The sequence below is a fragment of the Antennarius striatus genome, chromosome 17, assembly GCF_040054535.1.
Source record: "Antennarius striatus isolate MH-2024 chromosome 17, ASM4005453v1, whole genome shotgun sequence".
Lineage (NCBI taxonomy): Eukaryota > Metazoa > Chordata > Actinopteri > Lophiiformes > Antennariidae > Antennarius > Antennarius striatus.
In genome coordinates, this window is record NC_090792.1 from 6,231,951 (window position 1) to 6,254,594 (window position 22,644).

Genomic DNA, 22,644 nt, shown 5'->3' on the forward strand with positions numbered 1-22,644 from the left:
TCCAACCCTGGGTTAACTTACCTCCCTTTTTGAAAATGAAAGCCTTGGTTTTCCCTGGTTCAGGGTTAACTCACCCTGGTTGTCCACTAAACCTGCTTTTTGAACGGCCCCACATCACGAAGCAGGGGTAATGACCCCCGAGTACAACCTGTGGTTCTGGGTTGCTTTACCCTCAACTTGGAAACCCAGGGTTTTCGGTTTTACAAGTGCTTCTCGGGGTTAGTTTTTGTAACCCAGGGTAAGTTGACCCGCAGTTTAACAGGCGCGACGCCACTTTAAAAAGCCATCATCAATGGAGCCCAGATTCGACGAGTCACCATGATGACGGACGAGACGCGCTCCGCGTTACTTTACGCAGTTGAAGTGCAGATTGTAGTCTACGTGTATGAAGACTTAGAGGACATGTTATGAAAAGATGAACAGCGTTGCAGCTGTGAAGAAGAGAGAGATGACTTTAAACTGCTGCTCAAGTCGATGCGTACGTCTAAACGTAGTCCGTGGGACTCACGGTACAATTACGGAGGTAAACGGCTTGAATAATAGTTTATTAAATTATGTATTAGATGCAATCCAGCGGAGGAGAAGCGCACATGTCAACAGCTGAGAACGCAGTTTAAAAACATTGTTCACACAGGTCAGACTTCTGCATCACCTCGTTAGGGATCCTCCTCTTCCTCATTATAACATAATGACATTGTACAGTAAATAATAAGTGGACTTCAGGCTTTTCAGTTGTTTTATCGCCAACAGAATGCTCCTGTCACACACATAAATGTGCTCTCATCTATAGGCATTCCATGTTTAATTCTCTGTGTATTTTAGTCAAATAATACATAATTGATAAAAAGAAAAAGAAAAAGAAATTAACAGGAAATTGAAGAAAAGAAAGGTGGTCAAATATTTTCTGTTACCAATTGTTCCTATTGCTTAACATTGTGGTGCAATTCAGAGTGACATTTAGCCTCCACTGAAGGATCAACATTTTCTCATCTTTTTTTAACAGAGCAAGCTGGACAGTCGGTCACATCCAATGTACAGATAGACGCTCAGTGAACACCAGCGGTTCTTTCTGTGGCATTCATATGCAACTGTATGTTTTGATGTCCTCCTCATGTATTTCCAGCTATTTGTTACAGAAGTTTATCCAATTCGCTTTCTATGAAATACAGACAACAGATAAAAAATGGTTTCTTTGGACCTCCAGATTAGGAGGGCAGATTTGAACATACAAATACAATGTTAGAGGTGGGTGTTGTTCGCAAGTGAATCATGTTGAATATTAGAATGTTCACCACTAAAATGATCTAAGAAATAACTTTGTATTTATAAGTAATAAAGATGACCAACTGAAATGTATATTGTATGTTTTTATTGCCCGCTGTGGTGATGGTGAGTTACACACACTCTGAAATGATTCTGGCAGATGGAGTCACTGCTCTGTCACCCTGGAGAGCTGGCAGGTGGACGGGGTCATCATCGGGGTGTTCAGTTTGTGGGGTAGGGTGCTGTTCTTCTCTGATAGCGGCAATACTACTATGAAGAACAGAACTGCATCACAGGTCCTCTCAGGAATCACCCTGAGGTGTCATGGACACTGGAAACGGCCTTTCAGCAGAACTATGGTCAATTCCAACCGGGCTCTTGTCCTGCGGTGAACCCATGTGAAGTTCTATTGGGGACCTGGGTTAGTAAGGGGTCAGCAGCCTCGGTTGGGCATCTGTAACCCCTGTCCCCCAGAAAACAACCATCAGACTCCTGTGATGGAAAGTAGATTCATTAGAGTGGATTAAACGATGGAGACAAGTGAATTATTGTGCTAATCTTTAGTTACTGCATTAGTCTGTTGCTCAGGTGAGACTCATCATACACCTGTGAATCAGGAACCGATCAGGACCGCTCCGTCTCCACATCAGTATGCTATGCTTGCTCTGGAGGGTTCTGTTGGGTGTCTGTTAAAGCTCTTTGAAATGTCTGCTGAAGTGATTAGGCGCTATTTAAATAAAGGTGGAAAATGTGGTTTGCAGCATCACATATGATCCGGACAGATGTTAGTTTATTTATGATGCAGTCTTTAAGGTGTAGAAACAGTAGTCAATGTACTTGTACCTGCATATATTTGCTGTGAATGGACATCCTCTTCACATCATCACCTTTATTATGTGAGGGAGCCTTGATGGGAATTTGGGTACCATCTATGGCAGCAAATTACATTGGGACATCCGAAAGAAATTAATGTCTGGGATTGCAGCACAATATCATTAAGAGAACATACTTTCAAATTAATCAGATTTGTACATCATTCACCTGCAATCCTGTGGAACTCCTCCTTGATGATCCTGACGGTTTTCTCTCCAGGGAAATAGAAGAACTGGGGTAAAAGTTTAAAGGCGAGGCGCACTGAGCATCTCCCACATTATAGGAAAATTACCGTTTGCTAATAAAAAATGAAAAACTGAACGGAGCGCTACACGCAGCGCTAATGCAGATGTGAAGATGGATGTGAGTGTGTGTATGTGTGTGTGTGTGTGTGTGTGTGTGTGTGTTTGTGTGTGTGTGTGTGTGTATCAATCAGCATGATCAGTATGATCGGTACCGATCATACTGATCGGTACTGATCATAAATAGAACTGTCTGGATATGACGGGATATCTGAACACGATACAAACATATTTAATTCTCTGTGAATGAATGCGGTAAGTCCATCAAGGGGCTCCACGTCAAACGGACATGACATGTTCGCCTCTAAAAGACCTCTAAAATACGGAGTTATTTATTAAACCTTACTTCGGTCAGACTCTCCGTCCGACAGAACCAGGAAATGAAGCCGCGCGAGCGGCGGTGAAAGGGGGCAGAGTCAAAAGAAACCCTGGGTTTGTGGAATAAAACCTGCTCCCGACCAGGTTATGTTCAGAGAGTCTGTTACTGAGGTAACGAACCCAGAGGTTCACTTTACCTCGCTACATGAAACAAGCCAGGGTTACTGCTCTAACTGTGGGTTAAGTTACCCCCCTTTGTGAAACCGAGAACCGTGATTTCAGGGTTAACTTACTCTGGGTTCCCACTGCACCTGCTTTGTGACACGGCCCCTCCTCCAGACCAGGCTAGCTTAAGAGTCTGTTACTGTGCTAACAAACCAAGAGGTTTCACGTTCTGACACAGGCTAGGTTTACTCCTCTGACTCTGGGTTAAGTTACCTCCCTTTGTGACACCGCAAGCCCTGGTTTTCCCTGATTTCAGGGTTAACTTACCCAGGTTTTCCACCAAACCGGCTTTGTGAAACGGACCCACAGTTTTGAAAGTATCCCAGCTGTCCAGCATGTAGCCAGTGTGGTGGAAAGTTTTTAATACAATAAAATAATATAGTAAAACAATATCATCTAAGTGAACCAAAGATCTGGATTGTTGTGTGTGTCATATTATTCAGCTCTTGTGAAGGTGGCCCCAGGATGTCTCGAGGTCATGAAGACGCTGCATGAAAATAATTCCTGTTAGACCATATTTTGAAATGCTTGCATGACTGTGGGTATCCTTGAAGAAGTTAGACACTGACAGAAGCAGCTAGCCAGATCATTTCAGACACTGTACCTGAAATTAGAATGTATGTTTCTGCACAGGGTCATCCAGAGAATGTCTGCAGCAGATCCTCACAGGGTTCACGTGACTGATTATGTTATGTCATCAAATAGTTTTGTGAAACTGTCGACTTGATATTTTTGGTAACGTCTGGAGGTCATGACGTATCAACTGAGAGCCCATAAAGAACTGGTTGAAAGCAGATGGGCCGAGGTTAATACCTCCCCCTAGTCACACCTTTAGGGTATAAAAAGAGATGTGATTCATTATTTTAGTTGGTATTTGAAGTTTTCATCTACCTAGAGTACTCTGCAACAACACACCGGAGGACTTTTTCATCATCCCCAGAGCTCTCATCATGCTTAGATAAGTATTTGTTGAACTTGTCTGTTTGTTGAACCTGTCTGTCTGTCAATATCATCGATGATGTTATTGGACTCATACTCAACCTATTGATGATATTATTGTACTGCTACTCAACCTAAACATGATTTGAATTGACAAATAAATATCTTGTATTTTACACTGTCTCCTGTCCTTAAGAAAAACGAAATCCCCACCACACCAGCCAAAAAACTCCCATCTAGACAATGGTGCTCACCAGTTCCAACAGGTCTGGTGGAAAAAATTCTGTCGATCGCATTAAGTGACTAGCTCAGCAGATTCATTTTGATTAGCAGACTTCATTTGATGATATGGAATAGAGTCTTTTGTGTGTAACACAGTGTCTTATGTAGTCTCCCAGCCACACAGTGTCCTTGTTTACTTAGCATTCCTTTCCTTTCCACTTTCATAGCAGTCATAACATCTTGCAAGTGCCCAATTTCTGCATAGAGGTTGCAGTGACATTTGATTCACAGGATTAACAACATGAAGTTTAGTTTGCCCTAACAGTGCAGTCATTTACGTCAGCAATATAACCTTGCAAAATCATGTTTTTAACTGCTTTTTTAAAGGCAATTAGAGTTCCCATACTCCTAATTTCATTATCCAGTTTATTCCAAAGTTTGACACCAGTGAACGATAATGAAAATATTTTTAGTGTTGTTCATGCTTTTTTCTGTATAAATGCTGTGTTTTCTCTTAGTTGGTAATTGGATTCATTACTCTGTATTTGTGATTTTGTATTTTGAGGTAAATTGTTATTGGCTGCTTTATACATAAGTTGTACAGTTTTATAGCTTATGGTATCATGTATTTTCAGTAGTTTAGATTTAATAAATAAGTGGTTTGTGTGAGCTCTATAATGTTCATTGTGAATAATTCTCAAGGTTCTTTTCTGGGTCAGAAATAAAGGTCGCAAGCCACTTTTATATGTGTTTCCCCATACTTCAGCACAGTAGTTCAGATACGGCAAGATTAGTGCACAATATATTATATGGAGTGCCTTTTGATTTAGTAATTTTTGAGTTTTCCAGAGTATGGATACACTTCTGGCTAACTTCATTTGCAGTTGTTTTAAATGAGGTTTCCAGGTTAGCATCTCAGCAATAATCACTCCTAGCATTTTAAATTCATTAACCCGTTCAATTTTTACTTCATTCACCTTAATATTAATTTTGTGCTTGCAGCTTTTCTTCCCAAATAACATGTATTTAGTTTTTGTTAGGTTCAAGGATAATTTGTTCATATCAAACCATAATTGCATATTGGCCAGTTCCTCATTGGCTGTTTGGGCTAGTTTATTTATATCATTTCCTTTGCAAAGGATGGTTGTATCATCTGCAAAAAGTATCAATTTAAGTACCTTTGAAACCTTACATGAATCATTTATGTAAAGTATGAATAATTTTGGACTCAACACTGACCCCTGTGGCACATCACACACAATGTCTAATGTTTTTGATGCCCTCCCGCCCAGAGTAACATATTGTGATCTCTTGGATAAATACCTCTTTATCCATTCTAATACTGTACCCCTAAATCCAAGTCGTTCCAGTTTATCAATTAGAATTTTATGATCAATTGTGTCAAAAGCTTTTTTAAGGTCAATAATGATTTCTATGGAGTACATCTTTTGATTCATGGCATCTTTTGATTCAGAGCCCCAGCTCCTGCAGGATAAACTGACCTCCATGGCTGTGGACCCCTACCTCGTGAGCTGGATTACGGACTACCTAACGGACAGACCCCAGTACGTCCGTATGGGGGACTGCTTGTCTTCTATGGTGACCAGCAGCACGGGGGCGCCACAGGGGACCGTTCTATCCCCCATTCTCTTCACCCTCTACACATCAGACTTCAAGCACAACTCGGATACATGCCACATACAGAAGTACTCCGATGACACCGCGATAGTGGCATGTATCCGGGAGGGTGATGAGGGGGGGTACAGGGCATTGGTGGCTGACTTCGTGGAGTGGTGCCAACAGAACCAGCTCCAGCTCAACGTCTCCAAGACAAAGGAGATGGTTCTGGATTTCCGGCGGGCAACTCCCTCTCCACAGCCGGTGATCATCAATGGCAGTGAGGTGGAGGTGGTAGAAAACTATAAGTACCTGGGACTGCAGCTAGACAGCAGACTGGACTGGTCACTCAACTCCAACTGTGTGTAGAAGAAGGGGCAGAGCAGGATGTACTTCCTAAGGAGGCTGGCCTCCTTCAACATCTGTCCTAAGCTCCTTTTCATGTTCTATCAGTCCGTAGTCTCCAGTGTGCTGTCATACGCCATTGTGTGTTGGGGTGGGGGGGCCAGGAAAAGAGATATGGACCGTCTGAACAGACTCATCCGCAGAGCGGGCTCAGTGGTCGGGCTGAGCCTGGACTCTGTGGATATGCTTCTGGAGAGCAGGACCATGTCTAAAATTAAGGCCATCATGAACAACACCAGGCACCCCCTACACACCACCTTCTCCCAGCAGAGAAGCACCTTCAGCGGCAGACTGCTGTCACACAGCGCCTCCACAGAGAGGCTGAGGTCCTCCTTCGTGCCCCGTGCCATCAGGGGGTACAATGACTCTCTCAGGAGGAGCGGGGGGGAGGTGGCGAGGTCAGCACGGGGTTGAAAATGGATTTAATTTAATTTAAATTTAATTTTATACTGTTGTATATATATATATATATAATTTATTTATTTATTTTTTATACTGTTTTTATATTTTAATTCAATTTTATACTGTTTAGATTTTATTTTATACTGTTTATATTTTAATACTGTAATATTTTTAAATTTTATACTGTTTATATTTTTAGTTATAGTTTAGTATATAAGTCCTGTTAGTGCTGCATGTGCCTGTCTGTTAGTGTAATGTATGTCTTGTGGTATGTCCTGTGATGTCAGTGTTTCCTTTTCTCCTGGTGTTTATCCAGTATTATTTGTTAAGTAATGCCTGAGCAGTGGATATATGCAATTTCCTCCGGGATTAATAAAGTATCTATCTATCTATCTATCTATCTATCTATCTATCTGTAATGAGTTCTATATTGTTTCTGTCAGCACTAAGGCAGTGGAATGATCCTTCCTGAAGCCGTACTGACTACAGTCAAGGAGACTGTGCTTTGTTATGAATTTGTCCAGTCTGTTATTAAACAGCTTCTGTAGGATTTTTGACAGCTGTGGTAATATTGAAACAGGTCTGTAGTTTGTAAATTCACAAGCATCCCCATTTTTATATATCTGAACCATTTTTGCAATTTTCATTTTGTCAGGAAACACCCCAGTTTGAAATGACATATTACATATGTGTGTAAATGGTTGCAGAATTCCTTTCAGTATGTCCTTAATTACCTGCATATCAAATCCATTCACATCAGTAGAAGTTTTTGCTACGCACTGGCTGACCAGGTGTCTTATCTCTGTGTCCTTCACTGGCACCAGAAACATTGAGTTTGGGTCCCTTCCTCCAATGTCGTCCAAATAATCCCAGTCCATATCCTCTATTTTTGTATTTTTAATATTAAAGTATTCTGGATAGGATGATTTGGCCTTACTTTGTTTTATAACATTATTGATTATGTCCCATAATTTTTTGGTGTAATTTTTATTTTCTGCAAGCAAGTTACTGTAGTAGTCTTTCTTACATGTTCGTATTATAACATTTAATTTATTTCTATATTTTTTGTATTTAGTTTCTGCTTGTTCTGTTCTTTGTTTCACAAACATTTTGTGTAATGCATTTCCTACAGGCATTTATCAGTGACAACGTCATCCATGATTTCTTAAAACCTTTTTTGTTTAGATAGATTTTCTTCACTGGACAATGCAAATTGTACAATTCTTCTATTTTATCAGTGAGATAGTCATATGCAGTGTTAACATCAACAGCAGCGTAAACATCAGACCAGTTCTGAGCTAATAGATCATTTCTTAATGTGTTCATTCTTTCTTCAGTCTTGACTCCCTTGTAGAATGTTTGGGCCTGTTCTCGACACACAGTTTGTTTCCAGTCATAGTTGGTAAATATTGGGAGATGATCACTTATATCATTGATCAGTAGGCCGCTCATAGTTTCATTAAGAATAACATTAGTGAAAATATTATCTATCAAGGTGGCACTATGTGTATTGATTCTACTTGGTTTAGTGATTAAAGGCCGTAAACCAAATGTAAACCCCCCGTAAACCCCGTAAGGCCGTAAACCCCCCCCTCCTTTGTTTCTCCTGTTCACACAAGTCATGTTGTATCCATCCAAATAGAAATCCATGCCTTTGTTTTCATTAATCCAAGTTTCAGTCACAGCAATTATTTTAAATGGATTATCAAACTGGTTTAGGTAGTCCTTAATATGTCTAAAATTGGTGTATAGACTCCTACTGTTGAAGTGAATTAGTGAAAGCTTTCCATCCGGTTTAAACTTTTTGTTGTATTGCTCCTGGGTGTGATAGCTGTTCTTTCGCATCGTGTCTTTGTAGAAATTGTTATCCAGGTCAATAATTCTATTTGGGTCAGACAGGGTATAATCCACAAAGTGATCGGTTTTCAATTCCAGACTATCTTGTTCAGCAATTTTCTGTATCAGATCTTTGATTTCTTCAGACAGTGCAGAGATGGTTGTTCTCGGCTGTGTTGAAGTTACAGAGGTTTTCTCTTTGGTCATACCTTATTGGTTAAATTTCTCCCAATTCCTCCACATTTTCGATTACCATTGTTTCAATCTGCTCTTGATAAAGCCCTTTTGTTTTGATGAAGATCTTGCAGTTGTTGGTCCAGGTGTTTTCAATCAGCCCATTCTTCTTCAGCTGTCGAGCATGTTTAGCGATATCAGCATTCTTTTTGGTGAGGTTCTCATTGATGTAGACATCTTTTCCTCTCAGTTTAGGGCCTTCTTTCAGAAGAGCAATTTTAAATTTGCGGTTGTAGAACTTTATCAGCACTATAAGTGGTGTCCTACCTCCAGATGGTAGTGGGTGACATGTCTCAATCTGGTCCGGCTCGATGTTAATCTCCAGGTTCCTCAGTTGAGTAATCACCTGTTGTTCCACCGACTCATAATCAGTGCTGTGTTCTGTTTCCACTCCTTTGGTCACGGCATGAGCGTAGTTTCTTGGCTTAAGTTTGATGCCGGTGATGATCACATCATTTATTCGAAAGCTTTGTTCGAATTCATCCATTCTTTGTTGTCCTTGCTCCGCTCCTTTCTGCATTTTTTCCAATTCATCCTCCACTTTTTACATGCGGTTACTTAACGGTATCAGCTTGTCTTCCAACCTTTTATCAAGTTCACTGTTGAACTTATCGAAGTCATTCCTGTGCTGGTCCACAGTGCGGGTTAGCGCACTCACAGTGCTCCATAGCTCCTCCATCCCAGCAACCACCCTTTCAAGGGTCTTATTTTCATGTTTATTCTCAGACTCTTCAGATTTCCCTTTTCCTCTCGGCATTTTGAAGGGATCAGTGAGAGTTAATGAGTGTTTATTTAGTAAGAGTTCGAGAGAGATAGCAAAGTTAGCAACAACCAGAGACAGAAGAAAAGACGTCTGCTCTCATTGAAATACGGAAGCATTGTCGACTTGATATTTTTGGTAATGTCTGGCAGTCATGACTTACCAAATGAAAGCCCGTAAAGAACTAGTTGAAAGCAGATGAGTCGAGGTTCATACCTCCCCCTAGTCACGCCTTTAGAGTATAAATATTGTGTGATTCTTTTCATATTTTGTACATGGAACTCCGCTGCAGCTCTCTGTAAAGTTTTTCCTGTACCCAGAATATTCTGTAGCAACACACTCTGGTCATCGTCTCCAGAGCTCTCATCATAATTAGATAAGTATTTGTAGAACTTGTCTGTCTGTCAATATCATCGATGATATTATTGGACTCATACTCAACCTATTGATGATATTTTTGTACTGCTACTCAACCTATGCATGATTTGAATTGACAAATTAAATATCTTGTGTTTAATACACTGCGTTGAGAGAATTCTTGAGAGAATTATTATTATTATTATTATTATTGAGACTATTATTGAGGAAGTCCAGGACATCCATAATTCTGCTCAGTTGCATATCTTTTCCAAACCCAAAGAGAAATTGTCTGCGCTTGGGGTGCCTGACATGGATATCACAAATGTAATTGAAGAGCTAAAAAAACATGACATATTAAAAAAAGGCAACAACATTTTGCGTACAGATCAGCGTCGCAAGTCAGTGTTCAAAAACAACTTCAACTATGTTGAACCTCTGCCTTTGTATTTAGGTACAAATTACTCAGGGAAAGAATGCTTTGCACAGTATGTGCCAATAAAAGAAACTATTACTGTATTGGCCCGAATACAAGACGATCCCGATTATAAGACGACCCCCTCTTTTTCAAGGCTCAAGTTTGAAAAAAAATTTTGAACACCAAATTTAATTTTTATAGAGAAAATAATTACAGTACATCTGGAAGAAATGATTATAACAATATATTTGAGAGAAAAACTGTAGTGCAATAAAATAATGCAACTGGTTTAAACATAAGAGTAGCCAAGATCTGTCATGTCAGAACATTACTCCTAGCAAACATCCTCTGCCTCGCTGTGCTCGGTGTCACTGTCCTCACTCCCATTCTCTGGCTCCGCTGGCTCCTCCCATAGCACATCATCCTCACTGCCGTCCAGAGCATTTGATATGCTGATTGGCATCCTGTCCTTTTGTTTCGCGTCTATGTACGCGCACTACCTCCAGTCGAGCTCATGGAAGTGGCCGCTATGAGGACCACGGAAAGCTTTTCTCTGACTGTGAGCATGTTTTAGACGATCTTTTTGAGCTCTCCATCTCCGTACATTGCTCTCTGTGACACCATATTTCACAGCAGCTTTGCAATTGTTTGAGGACTCTACCTCATTTATGACCATCATCTTGAAGTTTGCATCGTAACTTCTCAGCTGCTGGTTAACATGGCCGATCTTTCACCCACTTTTCTCCAGATTGTCGCTACGTTTCTACATTTCCTGTTATCTCTTCTCTTATTTTTTTGTCTTTTCTTTCTTACTGCGATTTTTATTTTTCTTCTTCATGACGGACCCGAATGTAAGACAACCCCCACTTTTTCAGTCTTATTTCAATACAAAAAACACTGCCTTATATTCGGGCCAATACGGTAATTCTCTCTTCGAATCTGAGCCTTTCAGAAGACAATGTGAAAAGTCCCATTCACGCCTCTCCTCCCGTGATGTGTTGGAAGATGTATGGGATGGACAGAATATGACTGATAATATCTTGCATAAAACAGAAACCTCATCTTTAGCCTTGATTCCCTGTCGAGATTCTTTTGAGGTAGTCAATCCATTAGGATCAGGTCGAAAAAAACATACGGTACTGGCAGTTTATCTGACGCTTAGTGATGTTTTGCACTACAACAGATCAAACATCGATCATATGCAGCTTGTTCTTCTCTGCCGAGAACAAGACTTCAACTCTTTCGGACAGGAAATGATCTTCACTCCGCTGATAAAAGATCTGAAGCAGCTGGAGGACAGTGGCATTGTTTTGAGTGATGGTCAAGTCATCAAAAGCTCTGTATGTGCTATAACTGGAAATAATGTCGGCTCTCACAGTATTGGTGGCTTTGTGGAAAACTTCAGCAAGAGTACCCATTTCTGTAGGTTTTGTGATATAGACTGAGGACTATTTCAGTTGAGTCCACTGTCCACTGGGTCAAATAGAACAAAACAGTCATATCAGCAGCATGTACATGAACTAAGAGTAGGCAATACAGATACAGTGTGTGGCATAAAATCTGACTCTGTGTTCAACCAGCTTTGTTACTTTCGTGTTTGCCAGCCTGGTCTTCCACCATGTCACGGGCATGAACTTTTTGAGGACGTCGTTTCTGTTGACATGGCGTTGTGTATCAACCACTTGGTAAAACCAGGAAATACAGTTCTCCTATTTGGATTTGAACTGAAGAATAAGTCGGTTTACATATCTTGGAAATGAAGCAGATGACAAACCTCCTGAGTTCAGCCCAGGTAGTGAGAAGTTGAATGGTCATGCTGTACAGAATTGGTGTCTGTTGAGAGTACTGCCTCTGTTAATTGGGGACAAGATCAAGAATCCTTCTGAAAATGGTGTCTGGAAGTTGATTTTGAGAAATAGTTGCTTATGTATGTGCACCAGCAATTACTGCAGATCAGATTGCCTACTTAAATGTTCTTATTGAGGAGTACATTCAGTCCAAAGTGGAGCTGTTTCCATTCCATCTTGTTAAACCTAAGCACCATTATCTCTGTCACTACCCTGAGTTTATTCTTCAGTTTGGACCTCTCATCCGTCTTTGGACGTTGAGATTCGAAAGTAAGTTAGTCCAAATGCTAATATCTTTAAATAATGTAGCCGGGAAACTTGCTACAGGGTACAATCTGGATGGTACATCAGTAATCATAATCCATCACTCTCTACCAGATGTATACTGACATGGCAGCACTGGGGGAGGCCATAAAACAAGCTGTGTTGCGGTACCCAGCTTACCAGAAGATAAAATAAAGTCCCTCCTGAACAAGTTTGAAAGCATTGGTGTGGAATCCAAAACTGATCTGCAGTTCAACAAAGAGGAGGATCTTACTGGTAACATCACACCTATCCAGTGTCGGAGGCTTCTCAGTGCATGGCAAACCGAAGGTATTTACAATTACAATTTCACATTTGGCAAACATTTTTATCCAAAGCAACTTACACATGTCTTCCCTGACATGGTGCGAATAACCTCGGGAATCGAACTGGGGCTATCCGCACCATGGGCGCCCATACAGACCACTACATGCAGATATTTCTTATAAAAACACATAAGAAAAGATTGTTTTATAAAGTTCAAGACTATGTACTGTGATACACACACACACACACACACACACACACACACACACACACACACACACACACACACACACACACACACACACACACACATATTCCAATTCAGTTTGTTTGGCATCCTAAACATACACAGTGTGACATAATAACAAAACACCTCATTTAACTAAAAACAGCAAATGCTACACCATTATCATTTAGACTAAGTGGTTCAATTTGGTAGGGTAATGAATGCACAGCAAAAAAAAAAAAAGACTGACAGTTTTGCATTTTGTTTGTATATATTAAGTAATGCTATATCTCTTTTATTTCCTCTTGTAGACCAACCAAGACTTTTGACACTGACTGCCTTCGAACCCTCTGACTTAATCTTAAGTACCAGCACACAGGATCCTTTTTCTTCTCAATCCCACTCTACCTCTCCAAGTGAGTTGAGCTATGATAGCTCCAGAATAACAGTAAATTTAAGTGCCTGGCCAGAAAAACTCCAGTGTTCCTTGGAACACAATGCCTACTGGTATCAGAACTGCCATCATGCAGGAGACACGTCCCTCTGCTAAAGACCGCAGGGAAATGGTAAGAATAATTGTTAATAAAATGAGACTGACTGAATTAAATCCATAAAAGTCTCAGTGCCTGCAGTAGCCAGAATGATTGTAAAGCAGCATCCCAAAACCTTTGCCGATGTCATGAAAGATGACACTGTAATTGGCAGCGGCTTTGGATCCCTTGTGACTCAGTAAAAAAACACTAGTAGAACATGTGAATCGTGGAAGCATTCTCTCTAGACGAAGGAAGTCGAGAAAGGTCTCAAAATCACCTGATATGGCTAGAGGACCAGCAGACCAATATGGCTGCGTGAGATGGCAGCCTGACTGTCCCGCGGACGAAGCTGAGGAAAGTCTCAAAGATAAACAGAGAGAAATGAAAGACCTCTACGGCACTGAGGGGCCATCTGGTGCAGAGAGAAGACATTTGACTCAGTTGATGAAAGCAACCTACTACTTACAAAGAAAGGCTATCAATGCCTGCCCACCCCTTTCGATCACTGAGCTGAAGAATGAGTGGCCATATCTTTTCACACCAAAAGAGCTGTACAGCCATTTCCAATTGCTCACTGGCATTGACATACTGAATAAAATAGAGCATGCCATAGGAGACAAAGGGAAACTGATCCTCAAGTATTTTGAGCAGAAGCCAGCAGGGCCTAATGCAGATGAGAGGGAGAGCATCCCGGTCAAGTACAAAAATGAAGACAAGAGTGATCCATGCCCATGTGTGATCCTCCTGCTTATGGCGCACTTCAGAGAGAACCCTGATTGACTCATTTTGCAGGCAGATGTAAGTGTAAAATGTTCTTTGTTCTTTATTCAAGTAGAAGTACAGATACCTGTACTTGTAAACTTTGAAGCTCTATAGGCTCTGGAATGGACTCTTAAGCATTCATTCATCTTCCAACCCGCTTAATCCGCTAACGCAGGTCGCGGAGTAGCCAGTGCCTATCCTGGCAGTCACAGGGCGTGAGGCGGGGGACACTCCGGGCACGACGCCAGTGTACTGCGGGGACTCTTAAGTATAAAACTAAAAAGTCTCTGAAAGAAACTTCTACAACCCTTTTTTCAAAACCTGCTCCTTCTGTTAATCATAGAGGTACGCTAATAAGTTGTATTGTATTGTTATTGTATTGGTATGATGATATACTCAGCAGTGAAACTGAGAGCAGTTGACGTCAGTTTTATTTTTGTGTTTTTTGGTGTTGGCAAAAAACGTCGAAAGAACGCTGCTCCTTCCTGACTTTCCAAGACTACTTGTGTTAGGTATGTTGTACAGTATTTTTTATGCCTCCTTTCTGGTGACAGTCATGGCTGGCTGTCATATCTCCAGAACTCTTGGAGGGAATTTCTTCAAATTTGGCGCAAGTATCCATTCAAACTAATGTATTAATTTATTTAGATTTTGGCGGTCAGAGGTCAAGGTTACTGTGACCTATGTGAGGTTTTTGGTCAAGAATCCATACATTAAATGTGACAAATGTCTAATAGGACAAAATGAAGGGACATTTTTAATCCAAAAAGCCAAAGGTCCGCTTACTGTGACAGAAACACTTTTCTGTCTGGTGTTGAACACCATAACTCAGGAGCAGAAGGGCAGGTTAGGCCCATGTTTCAGATTTGGTCATAAACTGAATTAGTAACACCAGTACTGGGTGCCCAACTTGAAGCTGTGCTGATTGTATAGATCTTCTGTGTTGCTGGGTGGAAGATGTGTGTGTGTGTGAAATATCCACGTTGTAGTAGCAACATCCCTATCTGAAACATGGCCTGCTGTCATGGAGGCGACTGTGTTTTATCAGTCAGCTTTATTGGCCAAGCATATCAATACATACAAGGAATTTAAATGTCGTAAAGCATTGCAAAGATGAAGACCATAGTAGGATACATTAATGTAAGAGTTTAATGTGGATATGCTTGTGTGGAAAGCAACGGGGAAAAAAACTATAAACCATATGTTTGTTTATATTTAGGTGAAGTGCTCACAACCACACAGTGGATGCTGAGCGTCGAGGATCAGGTGGTTGTGCCTCCACACCCCAACTTGATGGCAGGACTGGTGACGCTGTTTTCAATTTACTACAACTTGAATCTGGTGTACGAGGAGAGATTAGCATGCACACTGGAATTCATTCAAAGGTAACTCGGTGTTTGTCGTAAACTATCATGACTACTGGACAAGACATTATTTTGATATTCCAGCACTGACAGTCAATGGACCCCTCTCAAGCCAGGGACATGCGCAGTGGTGTAGTATGCACCAGTTTATGGAGCATACCCTCTTTTTATACCAGTTAACACTTTACCACCTATCAGCCAAAAAGCCATTGAAATCATACCTGCTTTCTCCTTAGTGATCTAATCAATAGTATACCCACCAAATCAGACACCACTACACCACTGGACATGCTGGAAAAGTATGAAACAAATGTTCAACATGTCTAAGTCCAGTTTTGTCAAGATTACCAAGATTTTTTAGTTAACATTTCTTTCAGTTATTGGTAATTAGTGTTGCATATTGCAATAACTACCGTATTGGCCAGAATATAAGACGGTGTTTTTTGCATTGAAATAAGACTGAAAAAGTGAGGGTCGTCTTACATTCAGGGTCTAGACATTATACCCATTCACAACGCTAAAGTGCGCCAGATATCTTTAAAGTGAATGCTGAACTTAATTCCCCAGGCCAAAACGAACCCCTGTCGGGAAGAAGAAAAATAAAAATAGCGGTAAGAAAGAAAAGAGAAGCAAATAAGAGAAGATATAACAGAAAATGGAGAAATGTAGCGACAATCAGGAGAAAATATTTCTTTCAAGACGACAGTTAGTTAGACTTCACTTTGATGGTTAATGTAGTTATTGCAATTTTGTTTTTTATCACAGTAGATTGGTTTATTTACATTTCAAAAACCAGAAGCCATTCATTTACAAATGTGATTGCACTTTAGTTTACATATTTAAATGTTCAGATATTAAGATGTGATAGACAGTTTTTGCATGATTTAAATGAGACAAAATTACATGCTTTTTCTCTCTCGAATATATTGTTATAATCATTTATTTCAGATGTACTGTAATTATTTTCTGTATAAAAATTAAATTTGGTGTTCAAAAAGTCTTTTTTCAAACCTGAGTCTTGAAAAAGAGGGAGTCATCTTATAATCAGGGTCGTCTTATATTCGGGCAAATATGGTAGTCTTTTTGATAAGAGCTTTTTTTTTAATCCATCAACTGTAATAAGAGCCAACTCCCTGTCTTCACCCAGTCATAATAATGTAAAGTTATTGAGTTGTTAACAAACAGTCTTGTGGTAAGATATACAAACTACCTTTTTAACAGTTATGTCTCTACATCGTTTAGTCATTGCATGGCCGAGCTATTTACTATTTCATCTTGCCTGAGTGCCTGGACTGCACAAATGAAAAGATAATGAAAAAAAATAAACAGCATATTTTTCAGTCAGTCCTCATGTCTTCTCTCTGCTTCGGCGGCTCACGCACTTTGAATGGCTTTCTCCTTAGTCCAAAGAATAAGGATTGTTCTCTCACATTAAGTGAAAACATTGTTGCTTTTTTTTCTGTGAATTGTTCTTCATGTTCCATGCACTTTTTGCATATCATCCATCATTCATTGACTGTGTAGCTTGCTTGACCAATGATGGACAGTCATGTGAATTGAATGGAGCCTATGCAGGCACTGATTTTAGGAGCTGTTAAGATAAATAAGTTACCTCAGGTTCTTTAGGCTTAACATGTATTGTATAAATGCATTTAGTTCTAATAAAAGTTGTGTTTTGTAGCAGGTCTGATGCAGTTTTATTTTTTGTTTCATTCACGTTTCACAATCTGCATAATTTGCAAAGCAGCTAATGTAAAAACTAGGGCTGTCACTTTAAAGCGTTAATTAGATTAATTAATTACGCTGCAAATTAACGCGCTATAAAAATTATCGCAATTAATCGCAAGTGGCAAGTCAATGCGCAAGCATTTTAAATTTGGCCCATTGAGAAACCCGTAGGCTGCAGTGACGTCACTTCCTACCCGCTAGTCAAAAGCAGAGTGACTGACAACAGAGATAGAAAGCGACACAGGAGAGCGAGGCCAGCCCATTCGGACCCTTAGGCGGAAAGTTTATTTATAAAAAAAACAAAGACGGGACTATCAACAAAAAACGCAGTGATTCTGCGATGCCAATCTGCGCTGCAGATGCCTCCATCAGTCTGCCCCAGGGCAGCTGTGGCTACACACGTAGCTTACCATCACCAAATATGAATGAGGAGTGAATGAATAATGGATCCGATGTAAACTGTCTTTGAGTTTCCAGAAAAGTGCTATATAAATATAATCCATTATTATTATTACTATTATTATTATTTGTACCTTTTGTAAAAGAGAATTTTCATATCACCGAAGCAGCTCCAGCCTAACGTATCATTTAAATGCAAAACATGTCAAGGACACACAGTTGAACGTTAGCTTACCCTTTTTAAAGGAAAAGCCTGTTGGCATCTTGCTATTTAGTTGCCTTATTTAGAGGCATGTTATAATATTCATTTTGAATTCAAATTCTTTATTTGTGGACCTTTAGCAGGTATGAGATTAATATGCGATTAATTAGATTAATTACAAATCCTGTAATTAATTAGATTATTTTTTTAATCGCCTGACAGCACTAGTAAAAAACAAAATTAACTGTAAAAACATTTTACGACAACATATTGTATTGTTAATTATTTACAGGTATTTACTGGCAACTCTAGTTGCTAGGTAACTAATTTAGACGAATACAAGAAAACATTGTAAACCAAATGACATTGAATTGCTGTTTACTAAAAAACAAAACAGTAAATTACTGTAATTTATATACAGCAAAAACCTGTAAAAGATTTACAGTAATATGTTGTAAAAGGTTTTACAGTAATAAACTGCCATTTTACAGTACTTTACTGGCAACTTTTTTGTCATGTATTTTCTGTGAATTCTAGTCAATTACTTACAGTTCTGTTTCAGGTGTGAATTTACCACTTGAGTGTTTCAAACGTCATCAGTCACCTGGTTTTTCCATGGTTGAAGCAGACTCTGAAGCAGTGGTTAAAAAAAACAAACCCTACTGAGTCTGGGGCGTGGTTCAGAGAGCCATGTCAAAGCGGATGCCACTAAAAGTAACAGACGGTGCTGTTGCAGAGGTTGTCCCTGCAGGAGCCCAATGTTTTATGACTAATGCCATGGTGCTTTTTGTTTTGAATTTTATTTGTCAACTAAATTTATGTTAACTATTGGAGCCACCTGCTGTACATCACCCTGTTTTGATGTCATGGCTGGCTCATCTCCCCACCTACATATTGGATAAGTTTGCTTGAAAAATTCTCATGCTATCACCAACTCCACCCACTACCAGTCACGGCGCCCAACGAATCATGGCACATCTGCCAGAAGAAGTCACGTGAACAATATGGCGTAAGGCATCTGATATCTTAGGAAAATAAATAACTGTACATGGACTTAACATAATTTTAGAGTGTCATAACTGTTCCAACAATTTTCATGTTTTTGAGCAGAGTCCAAACAGAAGGAACAACACAAAAAACGACAACAAATTCTGAGTGAAATTATCTGGCTAGTACGGACAGTCTGTCCAGCTATGGTTTCCGTTTGGAATGGGACAATTGATGTAGTATCCAAAATTATCCTTTGGCATCTGACAAAAATGGTCTTTAAGTAACTACATACAGTTCTATTCATGCAGTCAGCTAACAGAACTATCACTTCTCTAAATTTGTTTTCCACTTGGTCTTTTCACAGGTGCCTTTTCCTTTAACATTATCTCCTTTCCCAGTATTTTCCGCACTATAAGGCGCACCTGATTATAAGGCGCACACAATAAAAAATAAATAAAATGTATTTGATAAACTGCAGCGACTGTAGTTGCGCAATCTGTCCACTAGATAGAGCCGCGCTGCTCAGGCAGTCATGATTGCATTCATGACTGCCTAGTACCTTTGAATGGATCCTATTGTTATGTGAATAAGCCATTCAGATTCCAGATGACAGCACAAAGGCATTTATAAGACCAATTAAGTTTAAAGTGGGTTATTTCCGGCACCACAGTAGCTGGGAAATACTGAGATCAGTCAGTCAGTCAAACTTCATTAATAGAGTTGTTAAAGAAAATTTTAGGCTTTTAGGTGCACCTTATAGTCCGGAAAATACTGTAGTCAGTTTTCCTTCTCCAATTTGCCTGCTAACATTCATTTATGGCTTTGCAATGCCCACCCAGCGCAATCCATGATTTGTCAAAACAAAGTCATTACGTCACCACGTTGTTTTTGACTGCGTTGAGTGCGCTGGTTTATAATACCAATACATTTGTTTTCATATGTTTGTTATGAAGTCTCATATTATTGTTTTATCGTGGAATTTCCACGGGTTCCCATTAGTAACATTATATTGTCATGAGCCAGCCATAACAATAAAATGAGAAAAATGATCAAGTGGCAAAGAAGTCAGGAAACAGCTCAATGTCTTGTTTTCCACCATCTAAAGAATTATTTCTGTATCAACACTGTTTTGTTGCCTTAGTACGGTTTCTATTCCTAACCCTTACCAGTTTCTGGTGAAAAGTGGAAGTCCAGTCTCTCACACAATTAAATAAGTAATCAGATACATTACAGACCGTGTATTTTTAGCATTTCATATTTTGAATTAGATACATGTAAAAGACTTTCTAGGAGGAGGGCTTAGAAAAAATGCTTCTAAGGAAAGTACTGTGAAGAAATATGAAAGAACTTTTGACAGTAGTTCAAGAAGACTTGAAGCCACTCCAGTTTGCCTGCCGGTCTGGTTGATGGTTGATGCCATTAACATTTCATTACATTTGAGTCTGTTACATGCATTTGCTACATGCAAATGACTAATGCAACTACTGTTTATTGAGTAGTGGTTGTATTTAATTTTATACAGCTTATACACTCACCGTCCACTTTATTAGGTACACCATGCTATTAACGGGTTGGACCCCCAATTTGCCTTCAGAACTGCCTCAATTCTTCGTGGCATAGATTCAACAAGGTGCTGGAAGCATTCCTTAGAGAGTTTGGTCCATATTGACATGATGGCATCACACAGTTGGCGCAGATTTGTCGGCTGCACATCCATGATGCAAAACTCCAGTTCCACCACATCCCAAAGACGCTCTATTGGATTGAGATCTGGTGACTGTGGAGGCCATTTGAGTACAGTGAACTCATTGTCATTTTCAAGAAACCAGTCTGAGATGATTCCAGCTTTATGACATGGCGCATTATCCTGCTGAAAGTAGCCATCAGAAGTTGGGTACATTGTGGTCATAAAGGGATGACATGGTCAGCAACAATACTCAGGTAGGCTGTGGCGTTGCAACGATGCTCAATTGGTACCAAGGGGCCCAAAGAGTGCCAAGAAAATATTCCCCACACCATTACACCACCATCACCAGCCTGAACCGTTGATACAAGGCAGGATGGATCCATGCTTTCATGTTGTTGACGCCAAAATCTGACCCTACCATCCGAATGTCGCAGCAGAAATAGAGACTCATCAGACCAGGCAACATTTTTCCAATCTTTTATTGTCCAATTTCGATGAGCTTTGCAAATTGTAGCCTCAGTTTCCTGTTCTTAGCTGAAAGGAGTGGCACCCGGCGTGGTCTTCTGCTGCTGTAGCCCATCTGCCTCAAAGTTCGACGTACTGTGTGTTCAGAGATGCTCTTCTGCCTACCTTGGTTGTAACGGGTGGTTATTTGAGTCACTGTTGCCTTTCTATCAGCTCGAACCAGGAGCTGATAGAAGGAGCAGTTGGACAGATGTACCTAATAAAGTGGCCGGTGAGTGTATTTTAGCGCTGAGATTGAAGACCAGTCACAACATTGATCATGCTCTATCATGTTGGCTGTTTGATTTTTTTTAACTGACAGTGTGCAGCATGTGAAGAGTGCCAGCGGTGTTTGATCTTTCACTGGACCACCCCAGGGCTGCGTTATATTACTGTTCTTACTTGTTTTATACACTACTGCTTGACATAGTCAGCTTCCAGCCAGGGAATGTGCCATACCACCTTGTCACGTGAATTCAGAACATCCGCAGGAAAGAAATAGAAAAAAGAGGGGAAACAAAACTAGCACAAACAAAACAGGATCCTAAAACCAGACTTTGTGGAGTTATTCAGATGGGGTCAAGAAATACTTCATTAGAATGTGATAAACACAATGATTTAACCATACTCTTTGCCTTTAAGCTAACGTGTGGTAGATGTTTTTATCGTCCAAGTCTTTAGTGGTCTCAAGTAAAACAAACGTATACTCACATACATAGTATTTTCAAATAAATTGACTCACCTGTTACTGTGAGGAATAGTACAACATTTAACGTTATTTAACATGAGTTTTCAGGGCTTTAGAATGTTATGGTTAGTGGTTTGAAATATGTAAAAAAAAATATGTGAAGAGTAACTAGGTGATAACTGACTTCCAGGTTGCTACTCGTGTGGTTGACCGGCGGTGCGTAGAGTAGTGATAACTGAGACACCCAACTATTATTTAACATGACGGTGATGACTTGGCAGTTTAATTAAAATTTTCTGAACCTTTTTTTTTGTTCCTTTTTGATAAGGATTTAAATTTCCTTCTCAAAAACTCAATATATGTAACCAATTACCATCCGGCTTCAACGACTACCGCCCAGTTGCACTCACTCCCATCCTCATGAAGTGCTTCGAGCAGCTAGTCATGCACCACATCAAATCTGCCCTCCCTTCAACCCTGGACCCTTTTCAGTTTGCTTACTGGTACGACCGCTCGACCGATGACGCCATCTCCACTGCCTTACACTCAACGTTCACCCACCTGGAGCACAAAGACTCATACGCCAGAATGCTGTTCAACGACTTTAGCTCAGCATCCAACACAATCATCCCCCAGCAGCTCATTCATAAACTGGACCAGCTTGGACTAAACACCTCCATATGCAACTGGCTGCTGGACTTCCTGACAGGGACACCACAGGCAGTTTGAGTTGGTAACAACCCATCCAGCACCATCACGCTGAACACGGAAGCCCCCCAAGGATGTGTACTGAGCCCCCTCCTTTTCACTCTGCTGACCAATGACTGCACACCAACTTCCAGCTCCAACCTCTTTATAAAGTTTGCAGACTGTGGTGGGTCTCATCAACAACAACGATGAGACAGCCTACAGAAATGAGGTGAGCCGCCTGGCTATGTGGTGCAAGGACAACAATCTCCATCTGAATGTGGGA

At 40.2% G+C, this 22,644-nt stretch overlaps 1 pseudogene; it reads left to right on the forward strand.

Moving 5' to 3' along the window:
• The first annotated feature begins 5,597 nt into the window (after positions 1-5,597).
• On the forward strand, positions 5,598-22,400 carry LOC137611229 (uncharacterized; annotated as a pseudogene).
• Positions 22,401-22,644: the final 244 nt, after the last annotated feature.